The sequence below is a fragment of the Pteropus medius genome, unplaced genomic scaffold (genome assembly GCF_902729225.1).
Source record: "Pteropus medius unplaced genomic scaffold, Ma_sr-lr_union100, whole genome shotgun sequence".
NCBI classification, from domain to species: Eukaryota; Metazoa; Chordata; class Mammalia; order Chiroptera; family Pteropodidae; genus Pteropus; species Pteropus medius.
In genome coordinates this window covers 595,202-616,897 of record NW_024349140.1, presented here as the reverse complement: position 1 = coordinate 616,897, position 21,696 = coordinate 595,202, and the positions used below count along the sequence as shown (strand labels likewise).

Here is a 21,696-nt window from a genome sequence, read left to right as displayed (position 1 = left end):
AAACATTTTCCAGGAAAACTGCACGTTAGGCAACAAAACAAGTCTCAATAAATTTGAGACATTAAAATCATATTTAGCATGTTCTGTGATCATAATGGTATGAGTAGAAATCAATTACCTGAAGAAAACTAAAAAACAGACAAACACATGGAGGCTAAATAACATGCTACTAAACAGGAAATGGGTCACCAACAAGATAAAGAAATCAAAAGATACCTTAAGACAAATGACAATGAAAACACGATGACCCAAAACCTATGGGACACAGTCGAAGCAGTTCTATAAGGAAAATTCATAGCAATACAGGCCTACCTCAAAAAACAAGCAAAATCTCAAATAAACAATCCAACCCTACACCTAAAGGAACTAGAAAAAGCATACAAAACCCAAAGTGAGTAGAAAGAAGGAAATAATAAAGATTGCAGTGGAAAGAAATGAAACAGTCTAAAAAAAAAAAATGCAAAAGACCAGTGAAATCAAGGGCTGGTCCTTTGGAAAAAAAAAAAGTTGATAAACCTTTAGCCAGATTCATCAAGAAAAAAAGAAGACCCAAATAAATACAATCAGTGACAACTAACACCACAAAACTACAAAGGTTTATAAGAAAGTAATACAAACAATTACAGGCAGGAATTAAGACAAGCAGGAAAAATGGATAAACTAGGAACATAGACTTAATAATAATAACAACAACATAGAAAATTTGAACAGACTTGATAACTACTAACAAAATTTTATCAGTAATCAAAAAACTAACAAACAAAAGCCCTGGACCAGATGGCTTCGCAGGTGAATTTTACCAAACATTCAAAGAACAACTAATACCTAACCTTCTCAAACTATTCCAAAAACTTAATGAGGAGGGTCAGCTCCTATACACATTTTACGAGGCCAGTATTACCAAAACCAGAGAAGGACATTACAAAATAAAATAAAATTCAAGGCCAATATCCCTGATGAACACAGATGCAAAAATTCTCAGCAAAATATTAGCAAACTGAATTCAACAACTGAATTAAACCGAATTAGAAAGATAATACACCATGACCAAGTGGGATTTATTACTTGCATGCAAGGTTGATTCAATATCCACAAATTGATTTAAGTTATACACCACATACAATGAAGAATAAAAGTCATGGTCATATCAATAGATGCAAAAAAAAAAAAAAAAAAAGCATTTGCCAAAACCCAGCATCCATTTATGATAAAAATTCTCAGTAAAGTGGGAATAAGGAGGAAACATGCCTCAACATAATAAAGGCCATATATGACAAAACCACAGCTAACATACTCAATGGTGAAAAGCTAAAAGCGCTTTCCTTAAGATAAGGAATAAGACAAGAATGTACACTTTTACTTTTTTTTTTTTTTAGGCGAGGCAACTCTTAGTTGACCTCACAGATTGCAAGAACCTTGTCATCTTACAATCCCTTATTTTTTATTTTTTACACCTACAGCACCTGGTCTTCCTAGGTGGTCTCCCATCCAAGTACTAACCAGGCCCGACCCTACTTAGCTTCCAAGATCAGACAGGATCAGGTTTGTTCAGGGTGGCATGGCCGTAGACCACTTTTACCACTTTTATTCAACATAGTGTTGGAAGTTCTAGCCACAGCAATCAGACAAAAAATAAATAAATAAATAAAAGGTACCCAAACTGGTAAGAAGTATTTGTAGATGACATGATACTATATATAGAGAGAACGCTAAAGATTCTACCAAAAAACTATTAAAACTCACAAATAAATTTAGTGAAGTAGTAGGACACAAAATTAATATTCAGAAATTACTTGTAGTTTTATACACCAATAAAGAACTATCAGAAAAAGAAATTAAGAAAACAATTCCATTTAAAATTGCATAAGAAAAAATACCTAAGAATAACTTTAACCAAAGGAGGTAAAAGACCTGTACTTGGAACAGTACAAGACATTGACTGAATCGAATAAATGGAAGCATATATCCTTCCTCTGGATAGGAAAATTAACATCATTAACACGTCCATACTACCCAAAGCAATGTACAGAGTCATTGCAATACATATCAAAATACCAATTCTACTTTTCACAGAAGTAGGACAAATAATCCTAAAATTTATTTCGAATCAGAAAAGACCCTGAATAGCCAGAGTAATCTTGAGAAAGAAAAACAAGGTTAGAGATATCAAGCTACCTGATATCAAATTGTACAAGCTGTAGCAATCGAAACAGCATGGTGCTGGCATAAAAACAGATACATAGATCAACAGAATAGAGATCCCAGAAATGAACCCACATCTATATGGTCAATTAATCTATGATAAAGGAGTCAAGAATATAAAATGGGGTAAGGACAGTCTCTTCAATAAATGGTGCTGGGAAAACTGAACAGATAATGCAAGAAAATGAAACTAGACCACCATCTTACACCATATACAAGAATAAATTAAAAATGAATTAAAGACTTAAAAAATCAAAAACTGTAAACTCTTAGAGGAAAACATAGGCAGTAAACTCTGACATTGCTCTTAGTCATATATATATAATTTTGGATATTCCTCCAAAATTTTGGAAACAAGAGACAAAATAACAAATGGGACTGTATCGAACTAAAAAAGTTTTGCACAGTGAAGGAAAACATCAACAAAATGAGAAGACAACCTACTGAATGGGAGAAGATATTCACCAATGACACTTCTAATAAGGGATTAATATCCAAACTATATAAGGAACTCATACAACTTAACACCAAAGAAACTCCAAACAATCCAGTTAAAAAATGGGCAGAGGACCTGAATAAACGTTTCTCCACAAAGGACATGCAGATGGCCAATAGACATAAAAAGATGCTTAACATCACTAATCATCAGGGAAATGCAACTTAAAATCACAATGAGATATCACCTCACACCTGTCAGAATGGCTATCGATAAATCAACAAGCATCAAGTTTTGGTGAGGGTGTAAAGGAAAGAGAATCCTCGTGCACTGTTGGTGGGATTGCAAATTGGTGCAGCCAGTACGGAAAACAGTATGACAGTTCCTCAAAAAATTAAAAATAGAACTACCATATGACTGGAAGTCCCACTTCTGGGTATTTATTTGAACAAATCCAAACACCAATTCGAAAAGATATACAGATCCCTATGTTCATTGCAGCAGTATTTACAACAGCCAACATATGGAAGCAACCAAAGTGTCCATCAGATGGCTGGAAGATGTGGTATACATACAATGGAATATCAGTCAGCCACAAAAAAGGATGAAATTTGTGACAAAATTGGATGGGCTTAGAGAGTAGTATCTAAGTGAAATAAGTCAGAAAAAGATAAATACCATATGATTTTACTTATATGTGGAATCTAAAAAACAAAATAAATGAATAAACAAAACAGAAACAGACTCATAGATACAGAGAACAAACTGATGGTTACTAGATGGGAGGGAGCTGGGAGACTGAATGAAAAAGGTGAGAGGATTAAGAAGTACAAATTGGCAGTTACAAAATAGTCAAGGGGATATAAAGTGCAGCACAGGGAATCTAGTTGATAATATTGTAATAACTACATATGATACTAGGTGGGTACTAGACTTACTGGGGATCCACTACCTGCAACTGGCATTGGAAATGAGGTAGGAGCACTCCTGTGGGAATGAGCCCTTAACCAGTGGGATCTGACATCATCTCCAGGTAGTGTTATGATTAAGTTGTAAGATGTCCAGTTGGTTGTTGTGGGGGAAAACCCTCACACACACATGGTGACCAGTATCAGAAATGAAGTGTTCTGTGTGAAAGTAAAGAAGACATGTAGTCCAGAAGAACTGGGTTTTTCTCTACTCAGGAAAAATACTGGGTTTTACCAACACATCAGCAGCCAGTCATTAAAATACAAAGACCTCTGGTTTCTCATCTAGCATTTAAGGAGCTTAGAAGGTGACTTTCCCATCCTCACCAGAAAAAAAGCAAACAAACTTAAAATCAATGACTCTTCTTAGATCTATCACAGAATTAAGGTCATAGGGCAAACAACCGCCTTCAAAATTGGAAAGAGAGAGAAAAGTAGCTCGTTTGAAATATGCCCATAATATTCTCTTCTTCTTAATGAGGCCTGTCCTCAAAGATTCTGTTTCACCAGAGCCTGACTGATTGGGATTCTACCAGTGGCAAACTGGTATCACTGACTGAACCACTGACATGGAGAGGGAAACAGCCAACTTGAGTGCCCTGTAGCCTTTCTGCCTGACTTAAGTTGAAGCTGGAGGTGGACACTTAGAAACAGTCGTGAGGTTCACAGGCTATTTTATCTTCCTGACAGGAAATGTGTGTTGTGTTTTCCAAAACAACTTCTCCACTGCTCTGATACCAACTGGATGGCCTATAATTCAAATTCAATTCTAACTCTAATTGAAGTTACCAGCAGACTCTACAATTTAAGTCTCATAAGACTGCCCACTAATAAGATGCCAGCTGCAAATGGGGAGCCCAGGCCACACACATTTCTCTATAGCTGACTACAAATTCAAAGGTTCCCTGGGCATGCCCACATGTTTGTTAGTTCACCAACGCAACTATCAGAACTAAGAAAAGCATTTTACTTATCAGTTTATTGTAAAATATAATTCAAGAACAGCTATGTGGAAAGCATGCACTGTGCAAAGTCAGTGGGTGAAGGTAGGAGCTTCCATACCAGCTACAGGCACAATAGCCTCCCAGCAAACTGATGTGTTCACTGACTCAGATTTCTCAGAATCCCAAGGTTTAAGGGTTTGGATGGAGTTTCCTCATGTAGGCCTGGCTGACTGAATCACTAACCAATGGTGGTTAAATCAGTCTCTAGAGGCTGGGAGCTGGGCTGAAAGTTCTAAGCCTCTAATCAAAGCTTGGTCCTCCTGGTGACCAACCCCCATCCTGAAGCCACTGAGGGGCCTGCAAACAGTTGCTTCATTAGACCATAAGATGCTCCCATCACCTTATGACTCAGAAAGTCCAAGGGCTTTAGGAGGTCTTTGCTAGGAACCATGGACAAGGATCTAACATTTTTCTTATACCACAGAAAGTCAAAGGCCAGAACACAGGCTTATTAAAATACTTGACATTAAATCACAGGACTTCCTTTCCACCCATAATGTACCACTACATCAACAACATTCCTGTTTAACAACAGTGGAATATACTGAACGAACTGTAGTTTCAGAACTTAAGTCTCTATAGTACCCCAAAGATGACATGGTAGAAAAAGGCAAGGATAACTGAGGATATTACCCCAGTCAAATACACATAAAACCTCACACTAAAGGCCTATTTACTTCACTTTCTTTTTCATAGTACACTGTCTAGCATTCTACAAAAAATATTAAACTTTAAAAACACATTTTTAGGAAGTAAGTCAGGCAAAAGAACCTGATTCGGATATAGCAGATATGTTGGAATTATCAGACCAGAAATTTAAAACGACCATTTGCAAAGGGCTCTAATGGATTAGTGCATAACATGCAAGAACAGAGAGATAATGTATGCAGAGATGGAAACTCTAAGAACTAAAAGGGAAGTAAGCAATAAATAACAAAATGACGGGACAGAAATGAATTCCTTTGCGAGGGGCGCTCATCATTACAGGGGAAATGTGCAAGGAAAGATCAGTGAGCTTGTGAAGATGTCAATAGAACTTTCCAAACTAACATGCAAAGAGGTGAAAGAATAACATAAAGGCAGAACAGAAACCCAAGAACTTTGGCACAATTACAAAAGATATAGCACACACATAATGGAAATACAAAAAGGAGGAGATTAAAAAACAATAATAAGTGAAGCAATGATCACTGTGATTTTCTCAAAATTAATGACAGACACCAAACCACAGATCCAGGAAGTTCAGAGATCACGAAAGAAGGTAAAAGCCAAAAAACGCACACCTAGAAATATCATATTCAAGCTGGAAAAAAAACCCCACGAAGACAAAAGGAACTTCTGGAAAGAGGCTAGGGGGAGAATACTTTAGTAATGGAGAAAAAAGGATAAAAATTAAATCAGACTTCTTTTCAGGAACTACGCAAATAGGAAGAGAGTTCTGTGAAATAAAGTTCTCTGAAACAAAAACCATCCAATGAGAATTCTGTGTCAAGCAAAATTATCCTTTGAAAGTAAGAGAGAAATAGTCTTTCCGAGACAAATAAAAATTGAGGGAATTTGTCACCGGTACACCTGCTTTGCAAAAGTGTTAAATTTGTCAAGAAGGTAATGATCAAGAAAGGTAGAGTGTTAGAGAATGAATAAATGTTGGTAAAATAAAATGACTTGTTTTTGTTTTTTTAATTTAATCTGATAGAGAACACTTCATTCAAAGTCATAATCGCTACAACATATTTAGTAATTATAGCTTACAGATAAATGAATGACAACAACGTTACAAGAGACAGGGAGAGAACAACAGGAAATACTGTTATGAGGAACTTGCACATCCAGTGAGGTGGTATAATATTACCTCAGAGAGAACTTGGGTTAGTTGTATGTATACACTGCAAACTCAAGCCCAGCTACTAAAAAGTGTATAATGACATGCTAAGGAGAAAAAATGGAATACAGTAAAATGCTCAATCAAAGGTAGAGAAGGCAGAAGAAAGATGGAAGCCAAAAAAGAAAAGAATAAAGGTAACAAATAGGAACTAGCAAAATATGGTAGATATGAATCCAGCTATAGTCATGTGCTGCTAAACATTGTGAGAAATGAGATATTAGGAAATTTTGTCATGTGAACACAATTGTGTACTCACACGAACTAGGTGGTGTAGCTTACTACACACCTAGGCTGTATGATATACCACTGTCGTATATGTGGTCTGTTGTCACTATGTGGTGCATGACTGTATATCGATAATCACTTGAATCATCAATGGTCTAAATGCAGCAAATGAAAGAAACTGTCACCGCAGATAACAATTAAATGTTGTCTACGAGAATCACACTTTAGATATAAAGACACAGATTGAAAGTAAAGGCTGGAAAAAGATATACCACTCCAATACAAAACGAAAGAAAGCTGGCACAGCTGTATTAATTTCATACAAAGCTGACTTCAGGGGAAGGAAAATTCAGAGAAAAACAAGGGCATTATGCAACGATAAAGGGGTCAGTTCTCCATAGGACACAGCAGTCCTTAGGGTGCATGTACGTAACAAGAGAGACAAAATACATGAGGAGAAAAGAACAGTATTGCAGAGAGAAACAGATGAATCCACTATTAAGAGTTGGCGACATCACACCCACACCATCCGCAGCAGGCAGAAAACCAGGAATAGTTAAATTAAACAGTGCCATCAAATAAATCGATTTAATTGAAATCCATGCAACGCTTCATCCCAAAACAGCAGCCTACACATTCTCCTCAGATTCATGTGGAGCATTCACCAAGACAGATCACATTCTGGGCCATAAAACACACTCGCACAAATTTAAAGAAAGAAATCATGCAAGATATTCTGGCAGACCATGGTGGTATTAATCTACAAATCAGTAACAAGATAGTTGGACCCCGCCCCTGCCCCACCAAATACTTAGAGATTAAAGAACACAGTTCTAAACAACACATAAGTCAATAAAAGAGTGACATAAGCAAGACGGTGGAATAGGAGTTTTCTACCATCATCTCCACACAGGGCACTGATTTTGACAACCAGCAAAGGATGAGAGAACCTTTGTGGAGTTATGGAAGTTCAGTGGGAAAGGCCTGCACACCACTGGAGCAAAATGTCTGAGAACAGACACTACAGTCAGGGTAAGAAGAAGAGTTCCACTTTACCTGCATTGCCCCTCCCCAAAGGTGGGACAGCTTATCACCAAGACACCCACCTCAGCCCAGGATTCCCCCCACAGGGGAAAGTGAGAGTGTAGTGGCTGAGCACTTGGCGCCAGTGGTGTGGGACACTGCCCCAGAGGCTCACAATTTCTCACCTCACTAAGAATGCCGAAGGGATCAACACAGCGGAGTGGCGGGAAGGCTGGGAGCAGAGATGAGTTACGAGGACACACAGCAACCAGGGTTCAAAACTCAACAAATGGCTGTAGACCCAACCAACTCCTGGGGGACTCCCCCAGGAAGCCTGCATTTCAGCCACTTGGGACGTGGTGCCTGCGGACACTCCCAGTGGCCCAGGGGCACGCCCAACGCTCTGCACACCTCACTTGCCGGCCCTCCCACCCATGCCAGCTCCACAGGCCTCCTCTGGACGTGCGTGCAAACCTCTCCAGTGTCTCCTAAGCACATGCATTCAGTGGGGCTGGGAGAAGCCACGCAAACCTGAGCATTTCAGGAGGCCACCCCGGGAGAACACACAGGAAGATCTTGGCACCTGGCCTGGCTTTGAGGGACCCAGAGAAGGCATGCAGTCTTAAGAATTCCCTCTAAAGAAGGAACAAGGGGTGTGAAGTGGGCGCATTCATAGAAAAGGTCTGTGAGAGCGTCAGAACCCCCATGGGGCTGACTGGTGAAACTGCTTCCCTCCCAAAACCAGTCAGTAAAGACCACAGGAGGTGACTGCTCTTCAAATGTGAATGGCAATGCAAGGTTTCAAGGAAGAAAAAAATAAAGTAAAATACAAAGGAAAATGGCACCAGTAAAGGAACACAATGGTTTTCCAGTACCCTGTGCCACAGAAATGGAGATCTACAAATGGCATGACAAATAATTAAAAATAATTGTTCTAAGGAAGACCAGAGACTTTCATAAGAATGCCGATAGTCAATTCAACGAAATCAAGAAAACTATACCTGAATAAAAGGAGAAGTTTGACAGATAGAAATCATAAAGAACCAAACATAATTCTGGCCCTGAAGAATATGGCAAACGAAATAAAAAATGTAACAGAACTTCAAGAGCTGACTGATAGATCAGATGAAAGAATCTGAGAAATTGGAAAACTGGTCATTTGAAATGATCCAGATAGAGATTTTTAAAAAGAATAAAAAGGAATGAAGAAAGCCGATGTGATTTAGGGGACACCAGCAAAAGACATAATATACACATTATGGAAACCCCAGAGAAGAGAGATGAGTGGAAAGATTATTTAAAGAGATAATGGCTGGAATGTCCCCAAATCTTGGGAGAGATGCAAACAGGACATCCAGGTACATGAAACTCAAAGATCCCTAAACAAGCCAAACCCAAAGAAGGCTTCGCCAAGAAGCAGTATACACAAATGATCAGAAATCAAAGACGAAAAGAGAATTTTGAAAGTAGCAAGAAAAACATGGCACATCACATCTAAGGGGACCCCCACTCCTGTGAATTTCTCCGCAGAAACCAGGAGGACGTGAGAGAGTGGCATGACAGACACCACGTGCTGAAAGAAGGAAACTGCCAACCAAGAGCTCTACACAGCAAAGCTGTCCCTCAGAAATGAGTAAAAGAGAAACTTCTGCAGACAAACCAAAGCAGAGGGAGGCCGTCGCCACCACGCCTGCCTCACAGGTGCTACGGGGATTTCTTCAAGCTGAAGTGAAAGGATGCTAATTGGTAACGTGAAAATATACGAAAGTACAAAACTAACTGCTCGAAGAAACTAAGAGTTGGTTGTTTGAAAATATAAACCAAATTGACAAACCTTTAGCTAGATTAAGAAAAAAGAGAAAAGACTGAAATTAATACAGTCAGAAATAAAGGGTGCTGTGTATAGGAGCATATTTGGTGCGACCATAGCCTCCAGGTTGTGGTAATCCACTGTGAGGTGTCATTCATTTTTTTCTAGGTTTAAGGACAGGCCAAATTCAGCTGTTAAAGAAAATACACTGGGGCTAACTACGTCCTAACTAAATAAGTTTTGTATAATGATTTTCAATCTTTCACGGCCATGTTTCATTTAAATTGAGCCATTTGATGTCATTAAACTGGGGGTAAGGTCTGCGGGGTTCCTTTTCGTCAAGCCAACTTGGACACGACAAAGACTTGTTTTAGTTTATAAGTCTTGGTTCAGTTTTAGTTTTCTTGTTTTAGTTTATAAGTCATTGGTTCAGAGCTTTCCTGTTCACTCTGGGGTGTTTTAGGACAATGTGTGCTATGATCAAGGGTAATTTCGGTAAGAGAATAGTTGTCTGATGGTTAGGGTGAGACATGCCCATTTGTCCCCTATTTTATATTTAGTAACTCACCTAACATTATTAGGGGAACCTTATATTGAGATCAGTGTGATCTCAATATAATTGTAACTTGAGACTTAGTACTGAATACTCCTATAAGTTTTGTGCGTTACAGCACATGGCAAAATTAATTCAGAAACATTATATATAGAGGCCCCCAAACCAAATAATGCCCCTTGATCTTTTCTGCTGTGTAATTCTTTGAGTATATTCTGGATTTTCAATTGGATCAAATTGTGGTCCTTTGTTCTAGTATTTTTGCTTTTGTTCTCTCCCTCCTTTCCTTTCCTATTTTTTTGGGGGGGCGGTCACTGAATATACATTAATGAAAAGGGTGTCTTCTCTACTTCGGTATATATTTTTTCCCTAGAGAGGACTTCAAATCAGTGCCATTGGGGTTAGGAGCCTCTATGACAACCGGTTGCTTTATAGCAGGGGTCCCCAACCCCTGGGCTGCAGACCGGTTCTGGTCCATGGCTTGTTAGGAACTGGGCTGCACAGCAGGTGAGTGGAAGGCGAGCAAAGCTTCATCTATTTGCAGCTGCTCCCCAGCACTAGCATCACCGCCTCAGTAGCACCTCAGATCATTAGGCATTAGATTCTCATAGGAGCACCAGTCCCTGGTGCCAAAAAGGTTGGAGACCATTGCTTTACAGAGTTTAAGGATTCAGACTTAAGTTGGCTTGAACCAATCCCTTGGCTGTACCACAGGGATACCATAGGTGTTGTCCCCTTGACACCTAAGGTCAGGATCTTTAATACAGCATAGGCAGGGGCAGCAGCAGCAAAGGCATTTAAGGGTCCTGGGGAGTCCTCTGGTGTTAGCCCTCCACGCTGAGAGAAGCTGCAGCCCTGGAAAGCCAGGGGTGCCCGTGCTCATGGGGGAGATGGACGACCCCCTCCCCCCGCCTCAGGTTTTAGTTGTAGTTCCTCTGGGCTTGTTTCTACACATGTTGGAGTTTTGCATCCTCAGTGTAGGTGTGCTCAGAGTGTGACATGTTTACAATAAGAGAGTCTGAACGTAGGGAGTCTGTATCCTGGGTTAGGGTGCCAGGAATTAGGAACTTGATTTTCCTCAGAACTTTAAACCCAATCCAGCTGAGAATTTCCTCACTGTAAGAACAGAAGCCTGAGAGACCTTTCAAGATTTGCTGATTAAACACATTTTACATTTGTTGAAAAATGGAGACTTAAGAAGAGTGACTAAATCTTTTCGAATGACAAACACAGGGAGTGTGAGTTGGAAACAAGCTAGATCTGGCCAGAATCGGGATTCCTCCCCTCAATCCCTTCAGACAGTTTGACAGACCCCTCTCCTATGCCCCACAGGGAGCTGGTTCCTGGACCAGGCCATTGCCCTGCTCCGGGGCAAGTATTTAAAGTGTTTTTCCCTAATCCGGGTGGGGCAAGCATTACTCTAATCCTTCTTGCCTGTTTTATGTAAGTATTTAACACTTATAGAGCATGGCAGAATATCCACAAGGTCTTGCCTACACCCAAGACGGGCCTCCGTGTGGATCCCTTAATAAACTCTTAATGCAGTGCTGGAGTTGTCAACCTCTTTCTTTCATCTCTTGGCCCAGGGAAATTTTACAAACAGAAGGGCAGTGTGACAGTACAGAATGCCCAGGAAAGTTTCAAAGAACCTCCACCCAAAGGGCCTTTCATAGGATGTTTGTGCCCAGGGAAGGTCCTGGGGGAGAGGAACAGAGATTTCATACAAGTATTCCAGGTGGTTATTCTTGCCTTTCTTCTACCGTAAAATAACCACCTGCAAAAAATAAATCTTTAAAATGAGCCATCTATTGAAAATGATAAGCAATTAAATACCACATCTGTTTGAAATACGACAAGACAAAAGCCGGTGATGCTGTGAATTGGAGACGGGGAAGGTGGCATTTCAGATGCAGGCAGAAATCTGAAAATTTAGGGATGTATTACAAATTCCAGGAAGTGGAGGGCTGGAGAAAGGACTGGGTTGTAAAATTGAGGCCAGGCTTCTCAAACGTTTGGAAGACTCAGCAGAAAATGGGTTCCCACTGAGAAAGGGGGACTGGTAATCCCACAGAACCTCCCACACACAAACCCCAGAGACCAAGTCACGACTGTCCCCGATGACCGTCCTGGTGGTCACCGCACCATCTGGATATGCGGGGCTGCGGGGGCAGAGCTGCTCAGAGAGGCTCCCAGGCCGGGGCGGACGTCGCCCCGCGCAGTGAGGAGACAGGACAACCAGGGTCCCGGCTGCTGGCCCAGCCCCACGCTGCGTGCTGGAGGGGATTGAAGTTCAACTGGGACCCCGGGTGGACTCAGGTCCGGAGACTCCGGACTTGACCTCGGGGAGGTTTGTTCCCACCTCGGCCGCTTCCAGTCAGGCCCTGGTGCCTTCTCCCCACCCCGGCCCGCACACTCACCATTTCCCGGGTTTGGGGACCCCCTAGCATCATTCCTAAGGTAGCCGCGGCCGGCGCAGATCACAGCAGGACGGACGCTGAAACAGAGACACTTGAGCCTTAAACCGTGAGACGGAGACTGCCTCGCAGCCAGCGGCGTCCTCGCTATTTGTGGAGCGTGGCCCCACCCACCTGCCCTGCTGCGCCCCCGACTGGACAGTTCGCGAAGACCCGCCTCCCTCATTCTTGAGTGACAATCCAGGAAAGGGTCGGACGGCTTAACGAAACCACCAGCAGATGGCTGGGACCAGTCCCCAACACGGACGGAGGTTTGCTTTAACAAAACTTCCCAGTCCTAGAGAGACAGTGGTGTCTTCCTGCCTCTCTTGCTGAACGCGGGACACAGGTGTGCGAAGGAGATTCCACAGTCAGTTTTCAGATGGAGCGACACCCTTGTCCTGAACATAGGGGCGCCCAGGCCAGGCCAGACTGGGCCCAAGGGGATCTGAGGTTGGCCTAGACTGCGAAGACACTCATGGAACTGTGACCCTTGTTTACAAGCCCATTGCAAAACGACCTCACCATGTGTAATAAAGAGTTTGGCTCTATTTTGATCTTTGCTGACAGCGTTGAGGCTTCCACCCACCCCTTCCCCACCTTCCTTTAGCTAAAATACCCGTCACCTCCCGAGAACGTGGTTCTGCAGGGAAATTGGAACCGCACAGTGCCAATCCGAGCAGGGACTCTTCCCTCACCAACCATGAGCTGTGCGATGTGTTCGATAAAACTGGTAGGTGCACATTTTACACTAAAAGTTAATTATTTTAGACAGTTTTTGACTGTGCCCTTAGATATTTTGAAATGTAAATGGCTATGACACCCCTAAGGCAACTGAACTTCTATTTTCACCAATACAACAAAAAACAAACGATTTGGAAGTGTGAGATGTACCTGAAAACTCAATATACTTAAAACACTGGTTCGAAACATCTAATTATTTATTTGAATAGCTTTATTGAGATACAATACACATACCATACGATGAACCCCTTTAATAGGTACGATTCATTGGTTTTTCAGTATATTCATGCAATATATATACGTGCAATCATCACAATTTTTGAACACTTTTGTTGTCTCAAAAGACAGCTGTACCTTTAATTGTCACTTCTCAATTTTCCAGTTTTCTCCTGCATCCACAATCCTTGGCAATCTCTAATCTTTCTCTCTAGATTTCCCTATTCTGGATATACATGTGCATGTTGTCTTTGGAATTGACTTCAGGCACTTAGCACAACTTTTCAAGGAACATCCATGTAGTAGCATGTATGGGTACTTCATTTGATTTCACAGCCAAATAAGAGTGCATTGTACTGATAAAGTACATTGTATTTATTCACCTGTTGATGAACTGTTTGGTTTGTTTCCAGCTTGTGGTGATTCTTAATAACACCACAATAAACCTTCATGTACAAGTTTTTGTTTTGACTTACAATTTCCTTTCTTTGAGTATATACCCAGGAAAGAACTGCTGGGTCCTCTGATAATTCTAGGTTTAATGTCTGACGAACTGCCAGACTGTTTTCTTAAGTGACTGCGGCACCATTTTATATTCTCGCCAGCAGTGTATGGGGGTCCCGATTTCTCTGTATCCTCCACGACACCAGTTATTATCTCACTTTTTGATCCTAGCCATCCTGGTGGTTGTGACTTGGTATCTCACTGGGGTTTTGACATGGATTTTCTTGATGACTAGTGATTTCTAGTGTCTTTTCATATATTCTTCCTGCCTATTCACACATCCTTTGACATTGAAAAAAATGTCTTTTTACATCCTTTGACATTTTAAAATTGGGTTATTTGACTTTTTTATTATTGAGTTGTAAGAGTTCTTTAGATTTTTTTTTGACATAAATTCCTTATCAGATATATGATTTGCAAATTTTTCTTTCATTCTCTGGGTTGTATTTTCACAATGTTGCCTTAACATTTTTACTTTTAATTGTGGTAATACACAGATATTATAACATTTACATCCGAAGTGTACAGTTCTGTGAGAAGTACAATGACATTGGGAAACCAGTCTCAGAACTGTTTTGAAACAGTTTTGAAACTTTGAAAGCTGAATATCTATCTATACACGTAAAACAACCTCTTCCCATTCTCCTCGGCCCCCAGGCCCTAGTAACTACCATTCTATTCTCTCCTTATATGAATTTCACTATTTTAGGTCCTTGTACAAGTAGATTCATACAGTAGTTGTCCTTTCATGAATGGCTTATTTCACTTAGCATAATGTCCTCGAGTTTCACCCATGTTGCAGCATGTCAGTTTCTTTCTAAATCTGAATAATAGTCCATTGCATGTATACACTAAATTTTGTTCATTCGTTCATTCATTCATTCACTTATTCAACCACATGGGTTGCTTCCACCTTTTGGCTCTCATGAATAATGCTCCCATGAACACTAATGTAGAAATATCGCTTTCGGTCCCTAGATTCAAGTCTTTGGGGTATATATCCAGAAGCAGATTTGCTGGATCACATGGTAACCTGAATTTAATTTTTTTCTTCTGCTGTGGAGAATAATATTATGTTGCCATTAAAGCAGTAAGTATAGTTACACAGACTGGTTAGTCCCACTGGTGGAACATTGGAACTCTAATATCCACAGGAGTGGATATTATTAGCATTTATACGTATCTCTAGAATTTAGTTTGCTCATTTTTAGCCATCTTGTTTAAATATGCATATAAAAGAGTTGGTTGCTAATTTAACTGTCTTTTAAATTTAAGAATCTTACAATCAATGAATTAAACTTTATACTACTGATTCTAAAGCACATTACATTAAAATTGTGATCATCTGGGCTCAGAGAAATCAAATAAAATATTTAGAGTTTCCGATTTAAAACATCTTACGATAGTCTTTTTCTTCCTTGGATAAAGTATGTAAGAAATATTTACTTATACCTAATGGTACTCAGATGTTTGTTATGTGGACTTATACATAACTCTACAAAAACAAAAGAACAAAACCTAAAGTTGGTAAAAGGAAAAAAAACAGCAAAACTCAGAGCAGAAATAAATGAAATAGAGACTAAAAGACAATAGAAGAGATCAATAATTCTAAGAACTGGTTCTTTGAAAAGATAAACAAAATTGATAAACTTTTAGCTAGACTCACCAAAAAAAAAGAGAAGACAAAATAAATAAAATCAGAAGTTAGATATAAAAACTGATATCACAGAAATACAAAGGATCATAAGAACAACTATGAACAATTATACGTAAACAATTTGGACAACCTAGTAGAAATGAATGAATTCCCTGAAACATAGACTCTACCAACGCTGAATCATAAATAATTAGAAAATCTAAACAGACAAATTACTAGTATGGAGATTGAATCAGAATTCAAAACCTCCACAAAAACAAAAGCCAGGCCCAGACGGCTTCATTGGTGAATTTGATCAAATAATCAAAGAAGAATTAATACCAGTTGTTCTCAAACTTCCAAAAACAGATGAGAAAGGAACTCTTCCAAACCCATGTTATGAGGCCAGAGTTACCTGACACTGAAACCAGATAAGGATGCGAAAAGCAAAGAAAATCACAGGCTAATATCCCTGATGAACACAGATGCAAAAGCTCCTCAACAATATATTAACAAACCAAATTCAATAATACATTCAAAAATCTATAGACCATGATCAAGTGGAATTTATTTCAGGGATACAAAAATGGTTCAACATTTGCAAATCAGCCAATGTGATGCACCACATTGACAAAATGAAGAAAATCATTTGATCATCTAGATCATTTAGGAAAAGAATGTGATGAAATTCAACATCCATTTCTGATAAAAATTCTCAAAAAAGTAAGTATGGAAGAAACATACATAACTCAAAGTAATAACGGCCATATATGATAAGCCCACAGCTAACATCATAATCAATAACAAAATGACCACAGATAACATACTCGATGATAAAATACTGAAAGCTTTTTCCTCTTAGGTCAGATACAAGACAAGAATGCCCACTCTGGCGACTTTTATTAACCACAGTATTTTAAGTCCTAGTCAGAGTAATTAGGCAAGAGACAAAAAAGGCATCCAAATTGAAAAGAAGTAAAACTGTCACTATTTACAGATGCCATGGTATTATACATATAAAACTGTAAAAATGCCATCAAAAAACTGATAGAAATAACCAACTAATTCAGTAAAGTTTCAGAATACAAAATCGATATGCAAAAATTGGTTCCATTTCTATGCATTAATAATAAACTATGACAAAGAAATTATGAAAACAATCCCATTTACAATTTCACCAAAAAGAATAACATACTAAGAACTAAATTTAACCAAACAGGGTAAAACACCTGTATATTGAAAACTACAATATTAAAAAAAATTTATAAGACACAAACAGCTGGCAAGATATCCCATACCTGTGGACTGACTTAAAATTATTAAAATATACATAAAACTCAAAGCAATTTACAGATTTACTGCAATCCCTATCAAAAGTTCAATGTCATTCTTAATAGAAATAGAAGAAACGATTCTAAAATTTGTATGGAACCACAAAAGACCCCAAATAGCAAAACAACAACAACACAAATGGACAAAAAAATCCTTAAGATAAAAGAACGAAGAGGGTAGCATCATGTTCCCTAATTTCAAACTATATTACAAAACTATAGTAATTTAGAAAATATGGTACTGACATGAAAACATATAAAAGACACATAGGTCAATGGAACTGAATAGAGCACCCAGAAATAACCCCACACGCATACGTTGAATTAATTCATGACAAAGGAGTCAAGAATATATAATGCTTCTTCAAATGAATGGTGCTGAGAAAACTGGACAGACACATGCAAAAAAAATGAAACTGAACCACAATCTTACACCATCTACAAAAATTACTTCAAATGCATTAAAGACTTGAACATGGGACCTGAAACCATAAAACTTGTAGAAGAAATCATAGGCCATAAGCTCCTTCACGTAGGTCTTGGTGGTGACTTTCTGTAACTGTCACGAAAAGCAAAGGCAACAAAAGCAAAAATAAAGAAGTGGGACTACATCGAATAAAAAAGCTTCTAAAAAAATTAAATTAAATTAAAAAGCTTCTGTACAAGAAAAACCATGAACGAAATAAAAATGGAACCTACTGAATGAAGGAAATACTTGTGAATCATATATATGAATAGAGGTTAATATCCAAAATTTGGAAAAAAAACCAAAAAACCCCTCATACAACTTAATAGCCAAAAACAAACAATGAATAAAAAAAACAAACGAACCCAGAATATCTGAATAAACATTTTCCCAAAGACATACAAATGGCAAACAGGTACATACATGGAAAGATGCTCAATATCTTTCATCATAAGAGAAATGTCCATCAAAACCACAGTGAGATACCACCGCATACCTGTGATAATGGCTATCATCAAAAAGGTAAGAAATAACAAGTGTTGGCAAGGTTTTAGAGAAAAGGGAACAGTTGTGCACTATTGATGGGAATGTAAATTGGTGCAGCCACTATGAAAAACACTATGGAGGTTCCTCAAAAAATTAAAACTAGAACTACCTTATCATCAAGCAGTTCCACTTTTTGGTATATCCAAAGAAAACAAAAATAATTAACTAGAAAAGATATATGCAGACCCATGTTGATTACAGTAATATTTATAATAGCCGAGATATGGAAACAACCTAAGTGTTCATAGATGGTTGAATAAAGAAAGAAAATAATTGTAGTGTGTGTGTGTGTGTGTGAAATCTAAAACAAACAATGAAAAACACAAAGCTCACAGATATGCAGAAATGAGAGAAGGGAATATTTTTTAAACAGACTGAAAGTTAAGATCTATCTGGAGGGAAAGCAGGAGATCTTAGGTTAAATTCTGAATCATTGCGTAAGGGGAAAGTCTCCTACTTCCAGCACCTGGGGGCAAAGTAGGTGCTCAAAAAATACTAAATGAAGTTTTAAATCTTATTCTCACTAAAAGAGGGAGTTCTGCCAGTAAGAGCTGTTATAAAATTACTCATTGACTCTGACAGAAACACTGGCAGATAAGATATTATAACATGTAACCCAGTTGTAAAAAAATGGCTTGGGTACAGCTGAAACTTATTGGATTTCATTAACCAATGTCACCATAAAATAATTAATTAATTAATTTTTAAAAAAAGAAAAAAAATGACTTGGGGTCAGCAAAGACATACGATGATCAACATTTAGATTATGTGTCACCGTAGTAAGTTCTTGAAGGAAAACATTTGTCCCTTTAAAATAATTTGGGAAAAACTGATATACTGTTTTCTATACAGGCTGTGACATTTTACATTTCCACCAATAGGATATCTATTTGTCCTCTACAGGCTATTGAATAATCCCTTAGGATTATTGGGGTGCCATGACTACAGTTAGTGAGATACCAGGTATAACTGCAATTTGAGTCCTAGCATTGATTACTTGTGTGAAGGTTTGTGAATTGGAGCGTTAGAGTAGATGGTGAAATTAATTAACCTACGTTGTAAAGGCTCCAAAGCCAGGGGGCTGCCTTTTATCTTTTTTTCTTATGTAAACTCTTTCAATACACTGCATTTCTAATTGGTGAAATTGTAGACCCCTAGTTTCACTATATTTTTTCTTATATTTCCTCCCTCCTGTCCTTTCCTGTTTTTTTTTTGTTTTGTTTTGTTTTTGTTTGTTTTGTTTTATTTTTTTCCCTATTGGTCATTGGATATACTTTGGGGAAGGAGTTGCCTCTCTAACCTGATATATGTATCTGAGAGCCTCCAATCAGTGCCATTAGGGTTAGGAGCCTGCCCACGATAGCTGGTTCCTTTATAGAGTTTAAGGACCTAAGCTGAAGTCAGGTTTCAATTTGCTGTGCCACAGCGAGGCCATGGGTGCTGTCCCCTTGACCCCGAGGGTCAGGATCTGTGCTGTAGTAGTGGCAGGGGCAGCAGCAGCAGCAGAGGCACATAAGGGTCTTGGGGAGACCTCCGGCGTTAGGGTGTGGACTCAGCCCGCCACCTGTTGGCTGCCTTTCCCCATCTTCTTTCTCACTTTCTCTTAAACTACTGCTCTTTCAGGGATGACCTGCAGATGGGCCCACCTCTTGCACAGGGTGTAGTCTCCCTTTTTCATTCCCATCCCCCGGGCGACCTCAGAGTCAACCCAGCCTCTGCCTCAACTTAACACTCTGACACACCCACAAATCCCATCAAAGACATCCACCCAGGAACACCTGCAGGAGGGCCCCGCCCCACACGCCTGCGCCCAAAGGCATAGGAATTCTCGGAACTGCGCGCTCTGGCCGGCTGCACACAGAACTGAGGTTCAGCGGGGTCAGCGCTGCCACACGAGGCAGCACAGCTCACAGCCCCAGCTCCCCAGCACCCAGCAGCCCACAGTGCGGCCGCCAACAGGCAGCAGAGCAGGTGAGCAGCTCAGAGCGAGACAAGATGGACCCACGGAGTGGTCATGTCAGGACATACTCAAGGAGCCAATTGTTACAGTCACCTGCGGAGGCGTGGTTCCCAGGTAGAGAATGATGTAGTGTGCTCCCTTGATCCAACACACACACACATCTAGTATAAGAAAAGGTTATGTATGTATGACTTACATAATTGAGATATCTGGGGCATAGGGCTGGCCTCTCAAGTAGCTCTAAAATGGCTTTAGAGAATTAAAAAAATAAAAGAACTGGGTTTTATTTGTGATTACATGGTGTTAGAGAAAAAATATTCAGTGCCACCTGTCAAAGATGGTAAGGAAGATTTTATTCAGAACCACTGTGACGGGACTTCACGGAGGGGAAAAATGGGATTGGGCCCCACTCCCAGCACAGCAAGGGCAAGTGGGGATCACGGCCAGAGAGCAGGGTGGGCGTCAGTGGATGGAAAATCACTGAGAGAAAATCAGGGTTAGGGGTTCCTGCTAAACCGACCGACAGGATTCCGACTGCAGACAGGCCAGGGTGCTCAGACGTCACCTGATGGTGCAGGAAACGGAACTGACCAGATATGGAGGGGATCAGATAGGAGGGGGTTCTGGTTCACGTGACTCCAGGGTTCCTGCTGAAACTGGATTTCACAAGGACGCGATAGGCCTGGGAGAAGTTTCGGGAGCCTGAGTAAAGTTGTTCATACGAAGAATGCTTGTATTAGTCTAATATCGGTCTACAGTTGAGGAAATTTAGGAATAAAAAGGCTGGATAACTTGCCCAAGATCAAACAATAATGGCAAGAGTTCAGGGCAAGAGTTCTGTTCACAGACGGGGCCTGTGCGGTTGGAACTTGAAGCCAGCGCAGAGGAGGGCGCCCCGACTTTCCCCTCAGCTTGTCCCTCAGCCTGTCCCGGGTGGAGGCAGGGAAGGGGGAGGGGGCTTAAGCTGCAGCAAATACCAAACGATGCGGAGTCTGACTGCTCATTGCAGAGACAGACATGGGCAAGAAAAGCAGGCATTTGCAATCACTTGTTTTTATATAAAGAAACGCTAAGGAAGTTCAATGAATGATCAAAACTGTACTTGGGGGTGGCTGGACTAACAGCACTGGAGGGGCCAAGATATGTGGGCAGTGAGTCTTCTTAAGTCAGACTTTTCTATCTTCTACACTTATTGAAAATAAACACAAAAATTTACATATACCATGTTTTACTATCTACTAGTCTTTCTTGAATTTTAACTTTTGCACATAGGAAACCATTCTAAGACTTAATTCCTTTAAACACTAACAGCTACAAAAGTATAAATCATACAAAATTAAATTTTTCAAATCTCTTGTTAACTAAGGGACAAATTGCATGCCAAGTTGTCCTTCCCCTATATCTCAGAGTGGGGAGTAGTTTCAGAAATAAGTCGCATATTATGACGCAATAGGCATTTGGGTTTAGTCCCTTAAAAATAGCAGGATTTTAAAGATCTACACAAGCTTTGTTCAGTTTTCCTCACATCAGTTAAAATAGGAATTGGATTATTTTAGACTTTTAAATTTCAGTGTTCTCCAAGGACACCCATATACATACTGGTGTAAAAATGAAAAGTGGACTCAAGAGCTTAAACACATTTATCTTACATCCCGAGGTTATCTTGACTAAAAGGAAGAAAAATTGTATTTACTACAACAGTTTCTTTGCCTTAATGCCATCACATTTCTCAAC

General features: G+C 39.7%; 1 protein-coding gene and 1 pseudogene across 3 annotated transcripts in view; both read right to left on the bottom strand.

The window, feature by feature from the left end:
- The window catches only part of LOC120616948 (zinc finger protein 709-like), a 50,571-nt gene that overhangs the window by 12,187 nt on the left and 16,688 nt on the right, over positions 1-21,696 (bottom strand). The window lies entirely within an intron of this gene.
- LOC120616978 (uncharacterized) lies at positions 1,452-1,570 on the bottom strand (annotated as a pseudogene).